This window comes from Lathyrus oleraceus, chromosome 7 (assembly GCF_024323335.1).
Source record: "Lathyrus oleraceus cultivar Zhongwan6 chromosome 7, CAAS_Psat_ZW6_1.0, whole genome shotgun sequence".
Taxonomy (NCBI): domain Eukaryota; kingdom Viridiplantae; phylum Streptophyta; class Magnoliopsida; order Fabales; family Fabaceae; genus Lathyrus; species Lathyrus oleraceus.
Genome location: NC_066585.1, coordinates 23,457,911 through 23,482,025, shown reverse-complemented (window position 1 = coordinate 23,482,025; position 24,115 = coordinate 23,457,911). Strand labels below are relative to the sequence as shown.

Below are 24,115 nucleotides of genomic sequence, written 5' to 3'. Positions count from 1 at the left end.
GCCAGGTCAACATTTCACCATGCACAACTTTTGAAACCATGCCTATAAAAAACTAGAGGGAATTTGGGAGCTATCAAAAAAATCCTCACTATTTTTGGACTTGTAAATATTTTTTTATGAATTTTCTAAGATCAAATGAATTATGTAATATTTATTTAGGTGTTTTATTAATTAAATGAAATCAGTGGCAATTCCGTAATTATCTCCTGCCTGGCCAAAACGCAGGCGTTTCACTAAACGTGCTGTCACGCGCTGATTGGTTGGATTTTGCGGGAAACATGAATTCAAATTGGAACAAGCCTGGCACGGATCTACGCATGAAAATTTCCAGAAAATCTTCATCATCAACATCATTTTTCCAGAAACGCCATGAATATCAAGAACATCCAATCTCAACGAAAATTTACAAATGGATAGTCATTGGAAAGGTCTCATCATCAGGATTCCAAATACGTACACGATTTATCCTAATTCTTCCTAAATCTCCTGGATCGAGCGAATTAGGTTTTAACATCAACTCTTAAAATCAACATAACTCATCCTATGTTTCACCAATCCAAAAACTAATTGCAGCATGATTACCTACGTGTAATACTCTACCAAACGCATATAATAACTCATCAAATCATGAGATTCGAAATCTCACCTTAAAGTGAAGGCAGTAGTGATTCTCGATGTTACAAGGCGTGGCTGGCAAAAATAGATGAAGCACGAAGCTGAGGAAGATGACTGGAGTGTTTAGCTTGATCCAATGTAGCTTCTAGTGGACAGAATTTCATTTTGCCATGGATGCATCAAGAATGGACAGTGGAGATTCGTGGAGATTTTGATGTTGCTTTTCCAAAACAGTTGAAGAAGAAGATGAATGGAGATGGCAGCAAAAAGAATCACACGATTTGATGGAGAATTCGTGGAGAAATCTTGAAAAGTAGTGATGAAGTTCTTGATGAATCTTGGAGAAAATGGAGAGGTTTTTGGAGAATTTTTGGAACTGGATCTGAGAATTGTGATTATCTTTAGCATTTCAGTTATAATTAGAGCTTTATACTCTTGCCATCTGAAACCCAAAGTCAACTGGTCAACTGTCATCTGAACCCAATCTGAGAAACTGAGTCACCAACATGAACACACTGAGTCAGCAACTAGTCACCAACAGGTCACCAACAGTCACCATCTGTACCTGTTAAAATGATCATTCCCTCCCCACTCACGGGTGTCATCTAGGCCAGGGTAAGGTCGAAAGAAACGCAGCATAAATAACCTTTCGCAGAATACCATCATATACACACCTGAAGTATGCAACGATGATACCCCACCAGGGTCTGAACTGCTCGTGACGTCGATGTTCCGCTAAGTGGCGCATACCACCCGCTTCCCATGACTCACTCTATTCCTAGGTTTCCTAGATTGCACTCATAGCCTGGGTATTGGGCCTTTTACCTCGAGTAACACCCACCCCAAACAGAGAAGTACAGCCAGCACAACAGATGAATATGAATGGATGCAAACATTAATGCAAACAATACATGCAAACAATAAACAATGAATGCAATAAATAACACAACAAAAAGCAACCAAAGCCCTAACCTAGAGAGCGCTAGGAGAGACTCGCTCGGGGAAGATGGACCAGCACAGGTCAACATCATCTGCGATGTCCCCAGCAGAGTCGCCAACTGTCGCATTACACGAAAAACCGGCGGGAAAACAAGAACAACAGAGCCGCCACCGTGCGTTATTTATCCCAAAAGAGGGAAAGGAAACGCTCAGAGTAAACCTGGAAAAAGCATGGTCTCGCGACCAAAGAGAATGGGATCGAGAGTCGGTTATGCGAAGGGAAGGTATTAGCACCCCTACGCATCCGTCGTACTCGACGGGATCCACGCACAATAGGAAGGACAATGGTTGCTAAAACACTGCTCAAAACACACACACTGGCTGAAAGAGACACAAGAAAACAAACAAGACTGACTCGGCAGGATATCGCATCCTGGGCCTACTTAGTCTATCAGGCATAGACATCAGAGTCAAAGTAGTTCGGACTGGGGAAACAACACATGCTCGCTAGGATATCGCATCCTATGCATACGTATCTCCTTTGGACGGAGGAGAATCAGAGCACCCATAGCTCGGCTAACACGCACACAAACAAACACAGGCAAAGGCAAACGTGGAGCCCGAAAGCCAATCATTGGACTTACATCAGCATCCGAACCAACAAACACACACAAGGAGGCAAACGTGGAGCCTGAATGCCAATCACTGGGCTTACATCAGCATCCGAACCAAAAACACACACAAGGAGGCAAACGTGGAGCCTGAATGCCAATCACTGGACTTACATCAGCATCCGAACCAAAACGCACACAAGAAGGCAAACGTGGAGCCTGAATGCCAATCACTGGGCTTACATCAGCATCCGAACCAAAACACGCACACTGGAACCCGAATGCCACTCGATGGACTTACATCAGCTTCCAAGCACACAACAACACAAAACAAAGACACAGGCAGAAGAAAGGTCTCGATTGCAACTAGGGCAAGAGAAAAGAATTAGTGTTAGTTGTTAGTCAAACTCGACAAGACATCGCATCTCGTGCCTACGTATCTCATCTGAACATGAGAATCAGAGTTGCCGTAGTTCGGCTAAACTATTCCTGTTGGTTTGTGTTTTTTAAGTGGACAACGTCACTACGCAATCTACCGGATGCTCGACCTTTGGAGACTTACTCACCTGTAGTAGAAGGAGTGGACGTATCCTTACGAGGGGATAATGTTTGTTTGTGTTTTAGGAAGGCTCAAGCAAGAAAGGAACTCCTATATGAAGGAACCGTGCTACCTTAATTGACATGCAAACGAGACTACGCGGAGTCTAGCAAACCTAGGGGATACAATCACACCACACAAACATATACAGCATGAAATAAACACACCAACAAGGGGCTCAAACATCAAGGCTAGGCTTTAGTCGAGGGGTCATATCAACCTCAACAAACAAGCCTCTGTATCGGGGTAAGGTTAGCTCTTAACCTTGCCATTGAGGGGCTAAGGTGAAGCTGATGAAGGGTGAGTGAAGATAAGACTTCACAGCTCTTATCCCTGGCCAGGGAGAGCTTCAGACAAAGGAGCGTGGGTCCAGAATGGAGGGACCCTTCTAAGCTCAAGACTCTGACTCGATTGTGCAACAGCACAAGATCTTGGGTTTGTGTCCCAATGCGTCAACACACAGCCGTGTGAGCAGAGGGACGACTCACAGAATAGTGGGGGATAGATTGCATATTCCTTTGATCCACCAATTGCCTCATAGAGGTCTTCACCTGCTTGGCACAAATGTAAACAACCACAAACATCGCCTCTTAAGGAGGACTTCAGACAGTTGCCTGGCCAAGTAACAGGCCAGGTCTTCCAGACTACATGGAGAATAGAAGTCCTACCTCAAGTGGTTTAAAAACCAAGCAGCTGCAAGCAAGTTCTTAGAGAACTGTAAGCGACTAAATGTACCTGAAAACAATCAAGTATCATCAGTACTCAGACAAACCAACAATAAACAACAAAAGTCAATCTATACAGACAACACAAGTTAATGCCCATAAGTGTTTATATACCTAAGTAAAAACGCATGCAAAACGACACACATACCAGCGTTAACACAAAAACCAAAATAGCACGTTTGGGGGAAAAATGATTATAGCTAATAAATGAATGTCTAATCCCAACAGTAAGCACACTGCTCGAGGAGATTTCAAGCGTTCTGACCTTTGATTTCTTTTGACAGCTGTCTAGAAGTTCTAGGGTTAGACGCATGTTCCCCACGTGTTGATGTATCTGATCTTCAGGAATACCAAGGGATTTCTGAAGATTTCTAACTCAGATATCTTCTTAACTTGGTAGAAGTATCAGAGTCAGAGGCAGAAGTGTATTTGTTTTTATCAGAGTCTCATTTTACATGTTCAGAGCCAAATTTTACTCAGGGCAATTTTTAATGTTCAGATTTTCTAATATAAAACGAAATCTATCTTCAGCTAGAGGCTTAGTAAAGATATCTGCCCATTGACGTTCTGTATCAATGAACTTCAGCGTTACTATCCCTTTCTGAACATAGTCTCTAATAAAATGATGTTTTATTTCTATGTGTTTGGCTCTGGAATGTAGAATGGGATTCTTACTTAAACAAATAGCAGCAGTATTATCACAAAGGATAGGAATGTTACTCTCAAAGATCTGAAGATCTTCTAGCTGATGCTTCATCCAGAGCATCTGAGTTGTGCATAGTGATGCTGAGATGTATTCTGCTTCTGCAGTTGATAGAGCGATAGTTGACTGTCTTTTGCTAGCCCAGGAGATTAAGTTGTTTCCCAGAAGCTGGCAATTTCCAGATGTGCTTTTTCGTTCTATTCTATCTCCTGCATAATCTGCATCACAATAACCAGAAAGCCTATACTCTGATGTTTTCTCATACATCAGGCCCAGGTTAGGAGTTCCTTTCAGATACTTAAGAATTCTCTTAACAGCTGTTAAATGAGATTCTCTAGGATCTGATTGGAATCTGGCACAAAGACAGACGCTAAAGAGAATATCAGGACGAGTAGCAGTCAGATAGAGAAGAGAGCCTATCATACCTCGATAGAGCTTCTGACAAACCTTGTTGCTTACCTCTTCCTTCTCCAGAATGCAAGTTGGATGCATAGGAGTTTTTGCAGATTTGCATTCAGTCATATCAAACTTCTTCAGAACGTCTTTAATGTACTTGCTTTGATGAATGTACGTGACTTCTGGAGTTTGATTGATTTGAATTCCCAGAAAGAACTTTAGTTCTTGCATTAGACTCATTTCAAATTCTGCCTGCATTAACTTAGAAAATTCTTGGCAAACAGAGATATTAGCAGAACCAAAAATAATATCATCAACATAAATCTGGCATATCATGAGATCATTATTAAGGTTTTTACAGAAGAGTGTAGAATCAACTTTCCCTCTGATAAAATTTTGTTCCAGAAGAAAATTACTTAAGCGTTCATACCAAGCTCTGGGAGCTTGTTTAAGTCCATACAAGGATTTCTTAAGTTTGAAAACATGTTCTGGAAGGTTTGAATTTTCAAAACCAGGAGGTTGATTAACATACACTTCTTCTGAAATATAACCATTAAGAAATGCACTCTTGACATCCATTTGGTATAATTTGATAGAATGATTAATAGCAAAAGATACAAGGAGACGAATAGATTCTAACCTCGCGACTGGAGCAAAAGTTTCATTATAATCAATACCTTCTTGTTGACTATAACCTTGAGCTACCAGTCGAGCTTTGTTTCTGACAACTTCTCCTTTCTCGTTCAGTTTGTTTCTGAAAACCCATCTGGTTCCAATGACATGAGTGCCTTTGGGTTTAGGAACGAGATCCCAGACATCATTCTTGGAGAATTGATCTAACTCTTCTTGCATAGCTGCCACCCAATCATTATCTTGAAGAGCTTCATCACAGGACGTAGGCTCAATCAGAGACACTAGTCCCAGAGGAAAATCTTCAGACGTTCTGAAGGTAGATCTGGTTCTAACAGGTTCATCTTTGTTTCCCAAAATCAAATCTTCAGATACGTTGCTACGACTCTTGACTTTCCTTGGAATTTCTGGAGATTTAATTTCTTCAGAGTCTGGAGTGACAGTTGCTTCTGGAGTTTTCTCAGATTCTACCAGAGTGATCTCTAAATCTGCAAACTTTTCAACTAGCTTTGACTTTTCAGGGTCAAGCTTATCATCAAATCTAACATGAATTGATTCCTCCACAATTTTGGTTTCTGTGTTGTATACTCTGTAGCCTTTAGAGCGTTCTGAGTATCCTAACATAATACCTTTTTGTGCTTTGGAATCAAACTTGTTCAGATGTTCTTTAGTATTTAATATAAAGCAAATGCATCCAAAAGGATGAAAATATGAGATGTTGGATTTTCTTCCCTTACACAGTTCATAGGGAGTCTTATCCAGAATAGGTCTAATAGAGATTCTATTCTGAATGTAACACGCTGTATTTACAGCTTCTGCCCAAAAGTGCTTTGCTACATTTGTTTCATTGATCATGGTTCTGGCCATTTCTTGGAGTGTCCTATTCTTCCTCTCTACAACTCCATTTTGTTGTGGAGTTCTAGGGCAGGAGAAATCATGGGATATTCCATTAGAATCAAATAATTCTTCAAAATCTTTATTTTCAAATTCTCCACCATGATCACTTCTGACTCTAACAATTTTAGAGTCAAATTCTTTTTGCACTTTAGAACAGAAACTGGTGAATACAGAGTGAGACTCACTCTTGTGCTTTAGGAATTTTACCCATGTCCAGCGGCTGTAATCATCAACGATTACTAGTCCATACTTCTTTCCATTGACTGATGCTGTTTTCACAGGACCAAATAAGTCAATGTGAAGAAGCTCCAGAGGCTTGGAGGTAGAAACAACATTTTTCTTTTTAAAAGATGTTTTTGAAAACTTTCCTTTCTGGCAAGCTTCACACAGAGCATCTGAAGAAAACTTCAGTTTAGGTAAGCCTCTGACTAACTCAAGTTTAGTTAGCTGAGAAAGTTTTCTCATGCTAATGTGGCCTAAGCGTCTATGCCATACCCATTGCTCTTCGTGAACTGACATTAAACATTTAACATTTTGATCTTTTAAATCAGAAAGATTTATTTTATAAATGTTGTTTTTCCTCTTGCCTGTGAAAAGGACAGAGCCATCGTTCTGACTAATGGCTTTACACGTTTTTTGATTAAAGATTACATCATAACCGTTATCACTTAATTGACTTATGGATAACAAGTTATGCATTAATCCTTCTACATAAAGAACATCAGATATAGAGGGAAGAGTACCATTACCAATAGTTCCGGAGCCTCTGATCCTTCCTTTCTGATCTCCTCCGAAGCCTACAAATCCAGCGTCTTTAAGTTCCAGGCTTTGGAACATAGACTTTCTTCCCGTCATATGTCGCGAGCATCCAGAGTCCAGGTACCATGACTGGTGTCTGAACTTTGCTGCATAGGATATCTGCAACATAGATGATCTTATCTTTCGGTACCCAGAATCTCTTGGGTCCTTTCAGATTAGTTTTCCCAGAGTTTCTTACAACTTTGGGTCTTCTAGCATTTTTAAATTTGTGTTCTTGTGTGTGTGTGTAGTGGTATGAAAAAGGCGATTTAATTTGGTTACTGGTAGAGGTTTGATTTTCCTCAGAATCATACCCAATTCCCCTTTTATTATTCTGACCTACTCCATAAATCATGGATGCCATAATACTCCTATTTATCCCATTCTTCAGAAATTGTTGAAAGGCTTCTTCATATTTATAAATAATTTCATTTGAAGTTTGTGGTGCTTGAGACAACACTTCTTCTAATTCTGAGCTTTTCGTTTTAGCTTCATCTCTTTCTAACGTTAAAGATATGATTGTATCATCTCTTGCTAGAATTGTTGTCTCAAGTTTACTACACTCTTCAGATTTTGCTTTAAGAAGGCCTTTAATGTTTTTAACTTTTTGTTTTAATTTCTGAAGAGAGGTAAGAGTTTCTGATAAACATGATTCTAAGTCAGATCTAGAAAGTTCAGAAAATACCTCTTCAGATTCTTCATCTGAGCTGCTGGATGTGGTAGCCATAAGAGCTACGTTGGCCTGTTCATCAGAGTCAGATTCTGATGATTCAGATTCACTATCGTCCCAGGTGGCCATTAATCCCTTCTTTGTTCTGAAGACATTTTTCTTGAAGCTTTCTTTCTTAGAGTTATCTTTCTTCAGCTTGGGGCATTCATTTCTATAATGACCTGTTTCTTTACATTCAAAACAGGTAATATCTTTATTAGGTTTACCTTTTGAGGTTGACTCTGATCTATCCCCTCTGGGTCTTGATCTTCTGAAGTTGTTGTTGTTCCTTCTTTTCCAGAGTTGCTTAACTCTTCTGGTTAGTAAGGACAGTTCTTCTTCATCATCAGAGTCTTCAGGTTCAGAGTCATCAGTATCTGCAGTTTCTGCCTGGAGAGCTTTGGTTCTGTCTGACTTCCGTCTTTCAGGTCTGGACTTCAGCGCCACTGACTTGTTCCTTTTCTGAGGCTCATCCTCCTCTAGTTCTATCTCATGGCTTCTGAGAGAACTAACAAGTTCTTCAAGGCTGATATTGTTCAGATCCTTTGATAACTTCAGAGCAGTAACCATTGGTCTCCATTTCTTTGGCAGACTTCTGACTATCTTCTTAACATGATCTGCAGTCGTGTATCCTTTGTCTAGCACTTTAAGACCTGCAATAAGAGTTTGGAATCTGGAAAACATAGCTTCTATAGCTTCGTCATCTTCCATCTTGAAGGCTTCATATTTCTGGATCAACGCCAGAGCCTTCGTCTCCTTGACTTGGGAGTTTCCTTCATGGGTCATCTTCAGAGAGTCAAGTATATCTTTAGCCGTCTCTCTGTTGGTGATCTTTTCGTATTCGTTGTATGATATAGCATTTAGAAGTATTGTTCTGGCCTTGTGATGATTTTTGAACTCACGTTTCTGATCTTCTGACATTTTGCTTCTGGGAACTTCAGCTCCATTTAAGGTTGGAGGTTTGTATCCATCTGTGACAATGTCCCAGAGGTCAGCATCATAACCCAGAAAGAAACTTTCGATTCTATCTTTCCAGTAATCAAACTTTTCTCCATCAAAAACAGGAGGCTTGGCATTGTAAGAATCTTTCTCATTTGAGTGGGCCATTTGTTTTTCTCGCACTGGATCTCTCTACACGGTTAAGTGTTTGATTTGAAAATCAATAACAGAGCCGGAGCTCTGATACCAATTGAAGGTGAGAAAAAACAAGAAAGGGGGGGTTTGAATTGTTTGAAAAAATAAGCGCTTTTGCAAAATAAAATCACACAATGATTTTATACTGGTTCGCTTATAACACAAAGCTACTCCAGTCCACCCGGCCAAGGTGATTTCGCCTTCAACAAGGACTTAATCCACTAATCTTGAAAGATTACAAACAACCCCTAAGAGAGAAGAAAATCTCTTAGTCCTCTCAAGTCTACAGACTACAAAGAGTCACTTGAGGAAATCAAATAAAAATTAGATACAAGATGTGTAATCTAGAGTGCTTCTAAGAAAGCAAATATTACAAACTTAAGAACAAATTTTTCACTTGATAAGCAAAAGCTTAGTGAAAATCTTTGAAGAACAAGGATGTTTTTCTTGAGCGTGATATGATTTCAGTATAGTTTTGGCTAGTGATTTCTTTTATTACTGAATGAGATTTCTTCTCTATTTATAGGAGTTGAAGTAGAGTTGAAGTAGAGTTGAAGTAGAGTTGAAGTAGCGTTGAATCTGTTGGATATTGAGATGTAGTTACGCCATTCCATTAATAGCTTCTGCAGTAGACTTTTTCACTTAGAAGTGACTACTTACCACAATTAGTATCTTCTCTCTTGGAAGTGGAGATTAACGTCTCTTTCTAATTGAGGAAATCCATTTGCAGAACTTTAACTTGGCTTAAACGTTACTTCATCATGATTAACAATTCTGATTAGAGTCTTTGTGTATCTGGAGAAACTGGCTTCTGATGTTATCTCTTGAAAGTTCAGATGGCGCTGATAACTTCAGAATTTACAGAAGGCATTTGTTCAGAGTCAGAGCTTCTAGACTTTACTTCATGTTCAGATGCTTCTGATACTTGCAGTTTTGTCCAGAGTCAGAGCTTCTTGAATGAGATTCCACTTTAGATGCTTCTGATACTTGATAATTTGTATCTGATCTTGTTGTGCATCTGATGACATCATCAGATTTATTTCTTCTTTCTTTAGAACCCTGCACACTTAGAAACTTTTCGTTAGGGTGCCATTTTTGGTTTCATCCTTTGTTATCATCAAAATCATGGAATCTGTTGTAGAACAATTTTTGTTCTTACAGAAATCACCTTGGCCGGGTGGACTGGAGTAGCTTTGTGTTATAAGCAAACCAGTATAAAATCCTTGTGTGATTTTCATTTTGAAAAGCGCTTATTTTTCCAAACAATTCAAACCCCCCATTTCTTGTTTTTCTCACCTTCAGAAACTGCCAATACGCGTATGGATCTCATGATACGCGTATGGATCTCATGATACGCGTATTGGACAACAAAAATGCGCTCCTCTGGTGAAACGCGTATGATACGCGTAAAAGAGAAGAATACGCGTATGATACGCGTAATGGACCAGGCCATACGCGTATCACATTTTGATACATGATCTGTTACGCAGATCACGTTTTGCACTGGTTTAAGCAACGTATGATACGCGTATGGCAGATCAATACGCGTATGGTACGCGTATGGGAGCCAGATACGCGTATTGGCTGCGTATCATACGCGTATCATTTTATGGGCATGCTTATATAGTTTTTGTCCATACGAACTTCATTTTCTCACTGTTTTCGTTACGTGTTTTGTGCGTATTGCTTTGATTTTTTCTCTGTTTTCTTCTCTTTCATTCAGTCTACAAATCCATATCATGTCTCAATCACCAAACGAGGTCAACCCACTCCGTACCACATACCATGAAGATAGATATGAGCAAATCAAGAGTCGAAGCATGGTCGAAGAAAAACACTGGATGTATCAGAATGATACGTTTCCAGAGGTCACTAATATTCTCAAAAAGCAGAAGTTAATCTACTTCAATGACAAAATCCAACCGGTTTCACTTGATCTGATTTGGGAGTTCTACGCTAATGCACTACGGGTAACATCTGATGAAGAAGACCCCACAGGGAATGCAGCGTTCGTTTCATGGGTAAGGGGCAAAGTGATCAAATATGATGGGAAGACGATTAACAGTGTGCTGAAATGCAAATTCTATGAGTCTGTTTGCCCGTTTACCGAAATGAAACGGTCTGACAAGAACTACTGGCCATACACTGATATGAAAAACTCACTGATTAGGCCAGGTCACGATTGGGCACCCACTTCAAAAATCTCTCCGGCGAAGATTATGGTAGTTGATCTAGCTCCGATTCCTAAGGCATTGGCATATTTCATTCATCATAATTTGAGCACTAATCGGAGCGGGTCGAAATTGATATCAGAGCGTGCTCTACTTCTTCATCAGATCCTGCATCAGAAACAAGTGAATATTGGACAGATCATCGCTGCTGATATGGATGACATCGCTCAGTCGCCAAAGAAATCCTTAGGCCATGCGACTGTGATTTACCTGCTGTGCAAGAAAGCTGGTGTTCCGGATTTCTCTGATTCACTGATGTTGCGAACGGCTGCACCGCTGAACGCCCATTGGATGAAGGAGAGGACGGTCACAGATGATCTGCCCCGACCTCTGAGGCGACCACGAGACAGGGAGGGAAGCACCAGTGCTCCGCACCAGGAGGCTCAGCCGACTGCAGCAGAGACACAGCCACCTCAGCCTCCTCCGATTGATGAGAACTCCAGAGAGTACCGGATGCAGATGTCACAGTTTTGTGTTATGCAGGACTTCTGCTTTCAGTATGGATTGTCAGGGAGAGTTCTTACTCATCAGACAGATCTTTGGGAGGAGGCACAGCGCTTTAGAGATAGATTCTCCGGACCGCCTCCAGCACCTCACTTTGGCCAGTTCACCTTTCCTTGGTGGAACCAGCCAGTTCAGATAGGGGGAGAGATTCCGCAGCAGCCACCGCACCAAACACCACCTCTGCAGCAGCATACTCCGTTGGGCCACACAGAGACGTTGACGCCTATCTCGGCCTTCGCACGAGGGCACACTATGTTGGATCCGACAGATATGATTAACTTTGATACCCATATGCAGGACGGTGGACGGAGTGATTGACTTTGAATATGTTTTTTTTGTACTTTTGGTTTTCTTTGTTTAATTTTTGTTTTTTTTTTATTTATTCAGTTTTTAATTTCTGTTGCTTTGATGTAATCACCTATTATGGGTTGGCTTATTCTAATGAATTTGATTTGGTTTACCTCCATTTTCCTGTTTATTTCGTTAGATACGTGACTATGTCTGGCTATTGGTTTTCTTGATCACTTACACCAACTACTTGGGCGTCCTCTCTTTCAGTCCCCTGACTGTAGATACTGTTGTTTATGATTGGACGCACTGGTTAAGATTAACATCAGAACCACGAGCATGAGCTTTGAACTCAGAGGTATGATCGAACAAGTCAGCTTAACCCGTCCTGGTGAGATCCTAAAAAGCCAAACACTTATCATCATATGAGAGATATCAGGTATGTCTTTATCAATCTTGGTTTGCGTATGTTCTTTTGTTATTATTACTGTACGAATACACACACTGAGGCATGTTTTTTTTGTTTATCACCTAGAGCCTTTCTAGCCATCCCATTATTATTATTATCCATTGTTTTACCCTGTTGAGCCTGTTAATCATTTATTTTTGATATACCCGTTTTTTTTTCTAAAGCCATGACCTTGTACCTATCCTACCCTGTTCAGAGTATGTGAGAATTGATTTCATCTCTACGTTTCTATCTAAGTTTGGGGTTGCTGTTGGAATAGCAACCTTTAAGTTTGGGGTAGCTTTGCAGTACATGAATAGTAAGTGAATGTCGTATAAAAGAAAAAAAAAACAACAACAACATGAAAAGAAAGAAAGAGAAAAGCGAAAAACAATAAAAGAACAGCTTTTGAAAGATGCTACATTCACTATAGATAAAAGGAAAAGAGGATTGCATAACCCTACAAGAATAATAGAAAAGAAACGTAGTGAGAGAATGATTTCATGTACTCTGAACCAAAAACCTCTGTTCAAATTTCATAGCCTACCTAAACCAAAACCCCGTTACAACCCAAAAAAAAAAAAAAACCCTTGTTCCAATTTCATACCCTACCTAAACCAAAGCCCCGTTACAATCCTAAAAGACCTCAAATAGTGTGTGTGATTGTACATGTTGATAGGATGAGAGAATTTATTCAAACTTCTGATTTGATATTGCATATTGTGATTTGAGAGTGATAACACTTTAACCCAGAGAGACTTGGTGAGAGTGTGATATAAGCTGACAGGTAAAGTCATATCTCTGAGGGAAAGAGTTTCTAGCTCGTTGGCTATGTGGAAGAATCAGAAAACCTGAAAAACATCAAGAGGTCCAGTGCGAAAGATTTCAGCAGTATTGTGGTAAGAACTGTTTTACAGTAAGTTTGGGGTGACATGATCTTTGATGGTAATAAAATGTTACTTGAGGACAAGCAACAAGCTAAGTTTGGGGTTGTGATCAGTCACCATTTATGCTAGACATTCCACTATTTAACCGTAAATAAGTCAGGTAAACTGTGTAAACTGAAGCATTTTTAGTTAGATATAAGCTCAATTCTATAATATTAAGTGTGTTGTTACTTATGAGTTTCTTGAGGATATTTTACACTTTTTGGTATGTTAGCAGGTAAAAAAAAACTAGTTTGGAAGCTCAGGGAATCAAACGTCAGATGCGAAATTGAGCCCGAGCAAGAAAACGGAAGAAAAAATCATTTTTTGGAGAACCTGCTGTCCATACGCGTATGGCCTTACATGATACGCGTATGGACCTGCCCAGTACGCGTAGCATACGCATATGACTAGAGGGATGGAAAATCAAGCAAAATAGCAAGCCTCTGGTGATACGCGTATGGGACTGGGCAGTACGCGTACCAGCCTGGGCAATACGCGTACCAGCCTGGGCAATACGCGTATCAGAGGCTGTCTTACGTGCAGTACGCGTATGGGACAACTCAGTACGCGTATGGAGCACAAAATCAGGAAAAGTCCAACTGAATAGCTATTAAGAGGGCAGAACACGATTTTCCGGGGGTTGGACGATTTGGAGAGAAAAAAGACGCGTTTTGAGAGCTGGAGACTCTACGATTATCAAAGGATTCATATGTTCAAGAGTTTTCCGACGATTGAAGATTGATTCCTCACGAAATTCTGTAATGACAACAATGTTAATCTTTGTTTTTATTTCGATTATGAGTAGCTAAACCCCCCATTGCTAGGGGGTGACCCTGATTCGGAATGTGACAGATTTGATGTTTATGAATGCATTGATTATTTCTTATTTTCCATAGATTTGTTCTTATTACTGTTCTTTATGCTTTATTCGTCGGACCAACGAATGATGATTAATATGAATAGTTTAAGCTGGACAGCGATTATTCATTGATCTGGATAAGAACTTTGGATAGTAAAAATAACCTAGGACTAGGGATTTTCTATCTGACCGGTAATTCTTGATATTTGAATGCTTGAGTATGAACTTAATTATTTATGGACATAGTAATTAGGTTACATAATCAAAGGTCTTTTCACTAAGGAATTAGGAATAGATAACCTTGAGGACCGGAATTAATTGGACAGGAATATTGTCTAAACCTTCATAAATTATATCTGTTACAAGAAGTTTCATTCACCGAACCCTAGCAATCGTCTCTCATTTGTATCTCGCTCAACCTTTTTACTTGTTTTATTTATCTGCAATTGGTAGTATAATTAATCACAACACAAAAACCAAAGGCTTTTGTCTAATTGAAACAATCTATAAACTCTGTGTCGTCAAGCAGTCCTTGAGATCGACAAACGGGGAATTTCCCTTTTATTACTACAGTGAGAAAAATAGTACACTTGCTATTTTCCCATCAATTATCCTTTGATTTTCTATAGAACGAATATTTAGAAATGTCATATGCACTCAAGTAATTACATTAAACTTAGGCATATGTGACAACCATTTGCAAAGATTCGATGCACTACTCTCTTTAGAAATACTTTCATTAAACCAATTTATGAAACTTTTGTAATGCTTTGTCAACAACCATTTTTCATCCATCCGGGGTAATTTTTCCTTTAAAAGACTTTTGTGAGCGGTTAAGTAAGGTTGAACTTCACTAAGTTTATTCAATATATGCAAATGTGCTTGAAGAACTACTTCTCGGGAAAAATGTCTTAACATTTAAATCTTGAATACCTCTACCATCATAAAATCCATCATGACGAGACTCATGATTTCCTATAAAGGAATTTTCGGACAAATAGTTTGTACAAAACTCAATAGCTTCTTCTGTGGTGTACCTTTCTACGATTGAAGCTTTCGGACGGTGATGATTCTTTGTATACCCTTTAAAAATCTTCATGTAACGCTCTACCGTATACATCCACCGTAAATAAACTAGACCACAGATTCTAATCTCCCTTACTAGCTGAACAACTAAGTTAACCATAATGTCAAAGAATGATGGAGGAAAAAACATCTTTCATTGGCACAAGATAATTGCAGCTTCGTGTTCCAAGTCATCTAAATTTCCAGGATCCATAACTTTACTAAACATAGCATTGAAGAATAAGCATAATCTGGTTATAGTTACCCTTACATTTCTTAGTAAAATGCATAGCCATTGGTAGAAGTTATTGCATCAAGACATGACAATCATGAGATTTCAAGCCAACTAATTTGTGATCGTTCTTTGACACAAGTTTCTTCATATTTGATGAGTACCATTTGGGAACTTTGATACCCTACAAAAAATCGCAAAAATATTTTTTTTTTCTTTTTTAGAAAGAGTGTGACATGCTAGGGGTAAATAGATTTTATTTCCTACTTCTTTTGGGGCTAACTCTTGTCGTATATCCATCACAACCATATCTTCGCGGGATTTCTTACTATTTTTTGTCTTGCCTTTAATATTGAGAAGTGTTCCAGTCAGACTATCACATACATTTTTCTCCGTATGCATCACATTAAGACAATGTCTTACATCGAGACTAGACCAGTATGGAAGATCAAAGAATACCGACCTCTTTTTTCAAATATTGTCAGGAAAGTTTTTTCAGCGAGATCAAGAAATAGTTTCAATCCATTCTCATACTCTATACTTAATATATTAAATTTCATCTAACTATGATCCATAACCACATAAAGTTTCTGGAAATAAAAATAGTACACAACCAACAAAAATAAAGCTTCTCAACAAGAACAACAATAATGGAGAATAACAAGAACAACAGTAATGGACCAAAGCAATAACAAGAACAGCAACAATAATAGTAACATACCAAAGAATAATGGTGAGAGAGTTTTTTTGTTCTCTAGGGTTCCTTGGAGAATTAGTGTTCTTTCGTTGGCTAGAGAAGAAATGTTCTTTCGCTGGGGCTCGAGAAGTGAATGAGGCTGACGCTGAGGGAACAAAAAATATAAAGAATATTTATCGTGGTTATACTGAAAAACGAGGTAACATATCTGACATAAAATCTTTATAAAATAAGCTTTTTGGTTCCAAAAATAGTAAAAAAATTAGAGAGTATTTATCTTGGTTTTCATGAAAATCGAGGTAACATATTCGACATAAAACCTATAAAAATTAAAGCTGAATATCGAGCATTAGCACATGCTACTTGTGAAGGCTCATCAACTCCTGTCACACAATCGTACTCCCTAATAAGCACGGAGACCACGTTGCATAACACGTCAAAATTATCTCCTGACCCAAAGTCAAAATTATCTGTTACCAATTTGTCTTCCTTCGACGGGACCTCCTCTTTCACCTTTTTCTTCGACTGACTTATCTTAGGAGAAAACAATTTCCTCCCCACTGGTTTTTTCACCTGTTCATTTGTTTAACTTTGATGTTGTTTATTGTTGCTTGACTTTGGCGCCACTAGACTTTGATATTATTTGTTGCTGCTTGATTTTGCCGCCTCCCTCTCAGCTTTTTTCTTTTTCTGGAACCTTCTCCATTGTAACCTTGACATGGGTTTTTTTCCTTCGTAATTACTAGGCCCGTATAAGCGCCTTTCCGACATCTGAAATTTCTCTCGATAAGTCAACAAGGAACCTCGACACATCTCAAAGTTTCTCTATTTAGAATTTCCAGCCTGCTCCTTACCAATAGGCTTTATCCACCTTTGCTGGGGAGCCTTGGACATAAGTACATAAGTGTCATACCCCAAAATTTTCCCTCCCCTTTTTATTTTCATCTAACCTTTTGGTTTGGGATTTCATCTGCATATCCATTAGCATCATAGTACATTCATTTGCATTGAGAAATAAAATCATGGATTCAGAGGTCTTGATCACACAAAGCATTGAATGAAGGCTAAGTCGTAAGCCTGGGTTCTTCCATGGCATGCTTGTATGTGTGAGCCTTTCATCTTGGTTCTATTTATCATGGGGAATAGTATGAAACCCTAATTCTTCGACCATGGTTATGGTCATGGCATTGGTAATTTGGATATTGGATTGCAAGTATCATCATGATCAACCAATCCCTAAAACCCTAATTTCTGATTGTGGCACTATCATCCATTGTGTGTGCATCTAAGTTGGAGATTCATCAGATTCATTTGGTCAATCATGAAGGATTCATATGCCTGATTAAGGTTCATGCAAAGCTTTATATGTTCATGGTCCTAATTGCTTGGTTGAGGTTCATTTGTTAAAGTCCATTTCCATGGAATTACAAGGTTCATCTCATTAATTTTAATGGAATGATTCATATGCCTTTTGTTTTAATATAAGGTTCATTTGTGCAAGTGCATTCTTCATTCAAATTCATTCTATTAAATCATCCATTCAAAGTCATTTCATTAAGTCATGCTTCATTCAAGTTCACTTCATTCAAAAGCCATGTTTCACTCAAGTCCGTTTCATTTCCAAGTCCATTTGCATTTCAAATAAAGAGGATTTCATTACAAAATAGCATTAGAATACATCACAAAGTCATTGCAAATCATTCCATGCCAACAAAAATACAACTTTTTACCTACGTTAGACTTTTTGGTTAACTGATTATTTTTGCCCATCCTAAACCCTAATTTCTTTTCACTTTTCCATAAGTCATCTTTTCTTTCACTCTTGATCTTTGATGATTTCCATAATTCAAAACTTCAAATGCAAGTTAGATGAACAACATGTTTAGGCCTTGTTCCATCCTTCTTTCATGTGTGCATCAACCCTACAAAACAATCCAATGCATCATCATTAACCATTCCAATCAATACATTATCATACATATCACCACTACCAAACATAAAAAAGCATAACATACATTCAAACAAGTGCCAATCATTCATCCAAGCCATAGCAAACCCATGTTAAACATTAACAATACAAAACAGCCATAACATGATTTTGATTCCAATCAACACTAGCAACAACTCACTATTATGCATTCATAACAGGGTCACTTAGCAGCATCAACATCACATACCAACATGTTCATTGCAAGCATAACCATCATTCAGTAGCAGGCTAGAACTCAAACAAACTAGAATTACCATTAACAGCCAGACATTCATCATAATAACAGTTCACATCACAACAACGATAATGCATCATAAACTGAAACAAAAAAACCAACAAATCATTCTAACAACAATGTCAACTAGTAGACAACAAATCATTCTAACAACAATGTCAACTAGTAGACCTAACATAAAAAGCTTTCACTAACTCTCATCAATACCCTAGTTAACACGTAACATGAAATCAGCAACAACTGCAGAACTAACATAACAGAGTTAATCAAAAGTTCTCACTAACTGCTGTAAGAGAATTCACAACTAACTTCTAACTAACCCAACTAAATTTCATCAACCCCTAAGCTGTCCAAGACATGCCCAGTCCATCACTCTCACTATATAAATTATTCATCAGGATCATTCATCAAGTCTCTCAATTCCGTTTATCAAACTTCAGCCCCCCAGATTCATCATTCCATTCATCACAACCTCAAATCACCTTCATCATCCAATCAAATTTAGACTCGGATTCGAATTCACCCCCATCACCTTCATTCATAAAGAGAACTCTCTCGATCCCTCCCAAACACATAATTCAATCCCTCAATCTTAGAACTCAATCAAATTCGAACACAAACACCATCAGAATTCAACAGAAGAAGGTGTAGAAAGGAGTAGATAAAGAGGAGAATAACGAGAAGAAGAATATCAGAGCAAGAAAACTCACTTAAAGTTCACCGTCGTCGCCTTTAGAGCCTCCGGTAGGGTAAATCCTCATTTCCATCTCTTTTGCTTCAAGATTGTCATCGAGATGTGAGTTAGGATGTGGGGAATCAAAGCCCCAACCACTTGAGCTTTGATTCCTTGAGAGGAAGATTTAATTTATCTTTTTAGTACCTAGGGTTCTTGCACAATTTCGATTCGGTTTAGGCTTCAGGGTTGGAATTGTGTGAAATTGTTGCTAGATTCAAATAGAGGAGACACAAACGAGTGGGATGATATAGGGTTTTCATGGTTTGGCTTTCCGGTGCCGCCGGAGGCGACAGAGGAAGGTGGCTCTCAGGCCGGGTGTGGTGAAGTTCAGAGCATGTTTTTCATTTTCAATTTGAATCATCTGAACATGGAATGATACTCTTCCATCCCTCATTTGCATAATTGGGCTCCCACTTCACCATGGGCCACCATGATTTTCTTACCACACCTCCCTCTGATTCAAGGCAAGTGACTCGGGGTTCAATAATGGTTCTTGCGCCCTTAATCCTTTTTGCACCCTATTCAGCTCTTACACCTCCCCTCTCTTTTGTATTATTTCTTGTATATTCTTTATCTTTTTTCTTGTGTTAATCTTTACTCTTTCTCTTTTAATTGGTTTAATGAATTTTTTCACATAGAAAAATCAGAATTAACATGATTAATACTCATGATTTTGATGAGGACTAATTGATTTTTAATCACTTTGAAATTGACTTGTTAATTACCTTGAAAAGAAAGCATGATTAACCTAGGTCCTTGATTAACCATGATAGGTTTTGAATGCCATTAGGATGTTAACCTCCCATTAACTTTATGGTTAATTTTAATTGTCCATTAGATTTAATTCTTTGGTTTAAAATCCCATTTGATCATATGATGCCATATGTGATCCTTTTGCCTAACTTTGATTCATGTATAACTTTAGACCTAATTTCTAATTTGCATTCTCGTTATATCCATATCTCATTTGTATTGCATGATTGTGATTATGCTTAAGGAGTACCATTGCCACTTGATTGTTTTAGACATGATATTAATGTAAACTTGTATGAATATCGTTCCATTTCTTGTATGGGTTGTAATTCATCCCCCCATTGTAGGTAAAGTGCCCCCCAATTCCATGAACATGCAATAGTTTAGGATCTCCCTTTCCTTTATTATTTTCTTTTGCATGTTAACTAACAAGATAAAATCAAAACGACAAAAAGAACTTTTCAAAAGAATAAAAACGCACTTGATCCAACGTCAAGTGCTTTTTCCAAATAAAGTTCACTTGAAAGCAACACGAGTGCTTGATCCAATGTCAAGTACCTCATCCAATCCATTTCATTCTCATATCTTTATCTCTATCCCATTATTCTCATACATTTCATAATAAATAAAATCCGAACACTTGATCCAACATCAAGTTCAATTTCAAAATATTTTCATAATAAACTGGAAGATAAAGATGGGGTGTACGTACTTGTGCACAACACTCAAGTACTTGGATTATCGTTCGTACCTAGCTCGTGGCCCGATGCTTGACTTTCATTCAAAACACTTAACAATAAAACGAGTTCAATCTGGTGCTCTGAGAGTGAAAAAGAATGGTTAGGATGCCACTGTCCTCTCAACTCCCGAGTATTCTGATTGTTGGTCATACTTAGCCAAGGGTTAGATGCTTGTCCCCCTCTAAGTACCAATGATTAAACTCGCCAAACAATTTCATAAAGATAAATTCTTTGGATGAAAAAGAGGGGTTACGATGCAACTGTCCTCTCAACTCTCAAGTACTCAGAGTGTCAGTCGTACCTAGCTTGTGGTCTGATACTTGTCTCCAAGTCTAAAATCAACCACAACTCATCAAATCCAATTTTCCGCCTTAGGGCATCAATTTTTTTTCTCGAAGGACATGTTACTTCTATTCTACCATGGTAAGAATAACGCTTAAGCCTCTCATGCGCGAGCATACAAGTTATGTTTAACTGCAAGAATACAATCCAAGCGCATCCATTCTACCGCAAACAAACAAATGTTTAATTCTCCCATGCGCAAGCATACAAGAAAAGTTAACTTCTAGAACACGAACGTTAACACTGTCTACTAAAAACAACTAACACACACTCCATTTTATACTCAAAACTACAAAGCTCTAACTTCCTTATTGCACGATGAGGATACGTAGGCGAGCATGCTAATTTAAAACTTATTTTTTTCCATTAACCATTTAACCATTTAAAACTTCCTTATTTCCATTTAAAACTTATTTTTTTCCTTGGCGAGCATACTAATTTTGTGAGAGAACTAGGAAAGTATCTCATCCTTAGATTCTCATTGTTAGCCATGTCTCCCGCCTCAATTAGATATCGACAAATATGGTCGACGGTAGACTCATTAGTGTATCTAACAAACTTTGTAAACTTAAGGACTTTCCATCCCCTTGACAGTTCAAACTGCAACATGTACTCTGATAGAGGAGATGTGTAATTTGGTCATTTCAGGCCATGTTTACCCCATTTTGAGCCATTCTTCTTTCGACGATGGTCGCCAGGTTATTCTCTACTAAGAGATTCCCTTGTCGAACTTGATTAACGACCTGATTAGCGTCTTGGTTTCGATTAACCATCACGATAGGTGGACACCCTACTTCCATAAGTATCTCTTGTTCGACCACCTAGAGCACCACTTGTTGCCTAATGATTTGGTGTTGTATAATAGGTCGACCTTACGCTGGGGTAGCGCAAAAAAAATAAACAATTCAATTTATTTGAGTTGCCAACTGTTGGTAAATCTGATTTGTATTTTGAATCAATGGGTTGAATATCATACCCATCTATTGGGTAAGAGTATTTACCATGCCATGGTTACTCTCATTCATTTGCTGTCTCATTGCCATTATGAGATTCGTCGTGAACGTTGGCATTGCCTAGGAACCAAATCTCATTCACAACCGGGGTGGCATGGTTCAACCGTGGTTACCTATGGCCGATCCAGACGCCAAGATTGGCGAATACGTATTTGCAATACTATCAGCAAATGTTGCAGGATTAGTTTGTAGGTTTGCCATCATTGATCTTGGCATCCCATAAGGTTGTTCATGTCCCAACATGGGCATTTTGGAACTTGTGGCGAAAGGCCTAGCCTCTGTCGCCATAATAGGTCTAGGAGTCACCGGGTGACTATGGGCTATTGGAGACAAAAATGTTCCTTCTGGTAGAGTTGATAGCGCAACTGTCGTTGACGGTATGGCTATTATGCTAGAACTCAAAAGGATTGGTTCAGTTGACATTGTAGCGACCATGCTTATCCCAGTGCTATTAGAGGGTTGTTCTCCATTGTTACTTCTAGGAATAACCATCCTCCTAGACGTATCTCCTTATAAAATTCATAACTTCTCTCTTTGTTATTTTACCCCTTCTTAGTCTCATGTGCACTCAGAAATGAGAAGTTAATAAAAATAAATGATATTTTTTCGAAATAAAATCAACAATTCACATAAAAAGGGTCCCACTAGACGTGCCAAATTGTTTACTGATAAATTTGGTAAATAAAACAAGTTTCTATTAATACTTAAGGAGTCAAACTCGAAAATCTCCCGGAATATATTTTTGTGAAGTTAAACCTTTGAACACCATGTTATGATTGAAATCGAAAATACAATGTAAAGATAACAGTGTGAAATTTTGACAAGACTTGGAATGTAAAAGATTTTGAAGACAAAGATAACTGAAATTGAAATGTTAAAATGAAGATAAAATGATAAATGATCGAAATGTAAATGAATGTAGAAAAAGGCTTGAATGTAAAAGTGCTTGGAATTTATAAATGTGGAACACATGCATACATCTTCTTCACTCGTTCCTCAATTGCGTAAATATTTTGAGTATGTAGAAATATGAGTATAATTGCGGACCCCTATAATATAAACAGGTGTCCCGTTATATACTAATATAAAATAACCACATACAAACGATCGGCTAAACAATTCACGACACATTTTACTTCCATGCAACCATTATCTTTGACGAGCCTCCACGTGTTTTCGAGTAACCACATGTTATAATTCAATTCCCGATCTTTCAATCAAACCAAATAACCAACTTAGAGCATTTAAAATTTCACTAAGTCCACAGATACTACCAACGCTCCTCGATCTTCAGGTGCTTCGACCACACTTGTCACACACATCGTTTCAAAGGTAACACCAAGTGACACACTTATTCTTAATTTCCATTTATAACCATGTCGAAAAATCCAAGGTAACACCTTCACGAATTTATGTTCTCTATAATGGGGTTCAAGCTTCCCTTCAACAAGTTTAAAGTTAGGGTTATTGAAGATTTCCCATTCACAACTCCACCCGTGAGCTGAGCTTAAGTCAAGGTCTTTCACTACTGGTGTGAATATAGGAATGACATCCCTATCTTAAAGCTCTTCTTTCACCTTTTCAACCTACAAAGTAACTCGACCATGAAAGACCAGTATCAAGGAATGTTTTCCTTAAGACAAATGAAGAAAATGAGCAAAGTCTATAAAGAGAGTTTCAAAAGTTTTAAGGATATATATTATTTGGTTACCCCCACAACCGCGAAGCCCATATGAGTTTGTGTGTATTTCTGGAGAGACTTATAGGTAATAGAGATTGTGTTCCGAGATGTACCTCATTTTTACTTTCAAATGCTTTGCCGGATTTGAAACGTGTGGACAAGTGTTTGAAGTACTGGAGGGATAATCACTTTCTAGAGAGTCCGAGGACATATCTATTCAAATATTGTGATCTTTCTCGAGAGGATGAGGGTTTAAATAGGGGTGGCAAAATGGATGGATTGGATGGATATGGATTGGATCGTTAATGGATGGATCAAAACAATCAATTATCCATTAACAATCCACTAAAAGTTTTTTAAAAATATCCAATCCAATCCATCCATTAAGAATAAAAATCCATCCAATCCATCCATTATCATATTTTTAGTGGATGGATATCCATCCATCCATTTTATTTAATTTTTCTTTGAAATTTATTTTTTTTTAAAAGTTTTTTACTTTTTTTTAATAAAACAATATCAGTTTTTTTTTGAGAAAAATTATTTTTTTTTCAAAAAAGAAAATATATTTTTGTATTTTTGAAAAAAATAATTTAATTTTTTTTTTATTTTCGATT

At 38.2% G+C, this 24,115-nt stretch overlaps 1 long non-coding RNA gene across 1 annotated transcript; it reads right to left on the bottom strand.

Moving 5' to 3' along the window:
* Nucleotides 1-17,620: 17,620 nt before the first annotated feature.
* On the bottom strand, nt 17,621-19,506 carry LOC127106759 (uncharacterized). Its single transcript, XR_007795483.1, has 2 exons — nt 18,944-19,506; nt 17,621-17,930 (listed from the first exon to the last, which is right to left on the bottom strand). It is a non-coding gene; the product is annotated as an uncharacterized LOC127106759 (long non-coding RNA).
* Between the last annotated feature and the right edge of the window lie 4,609 nt (nt 19,507-24,115).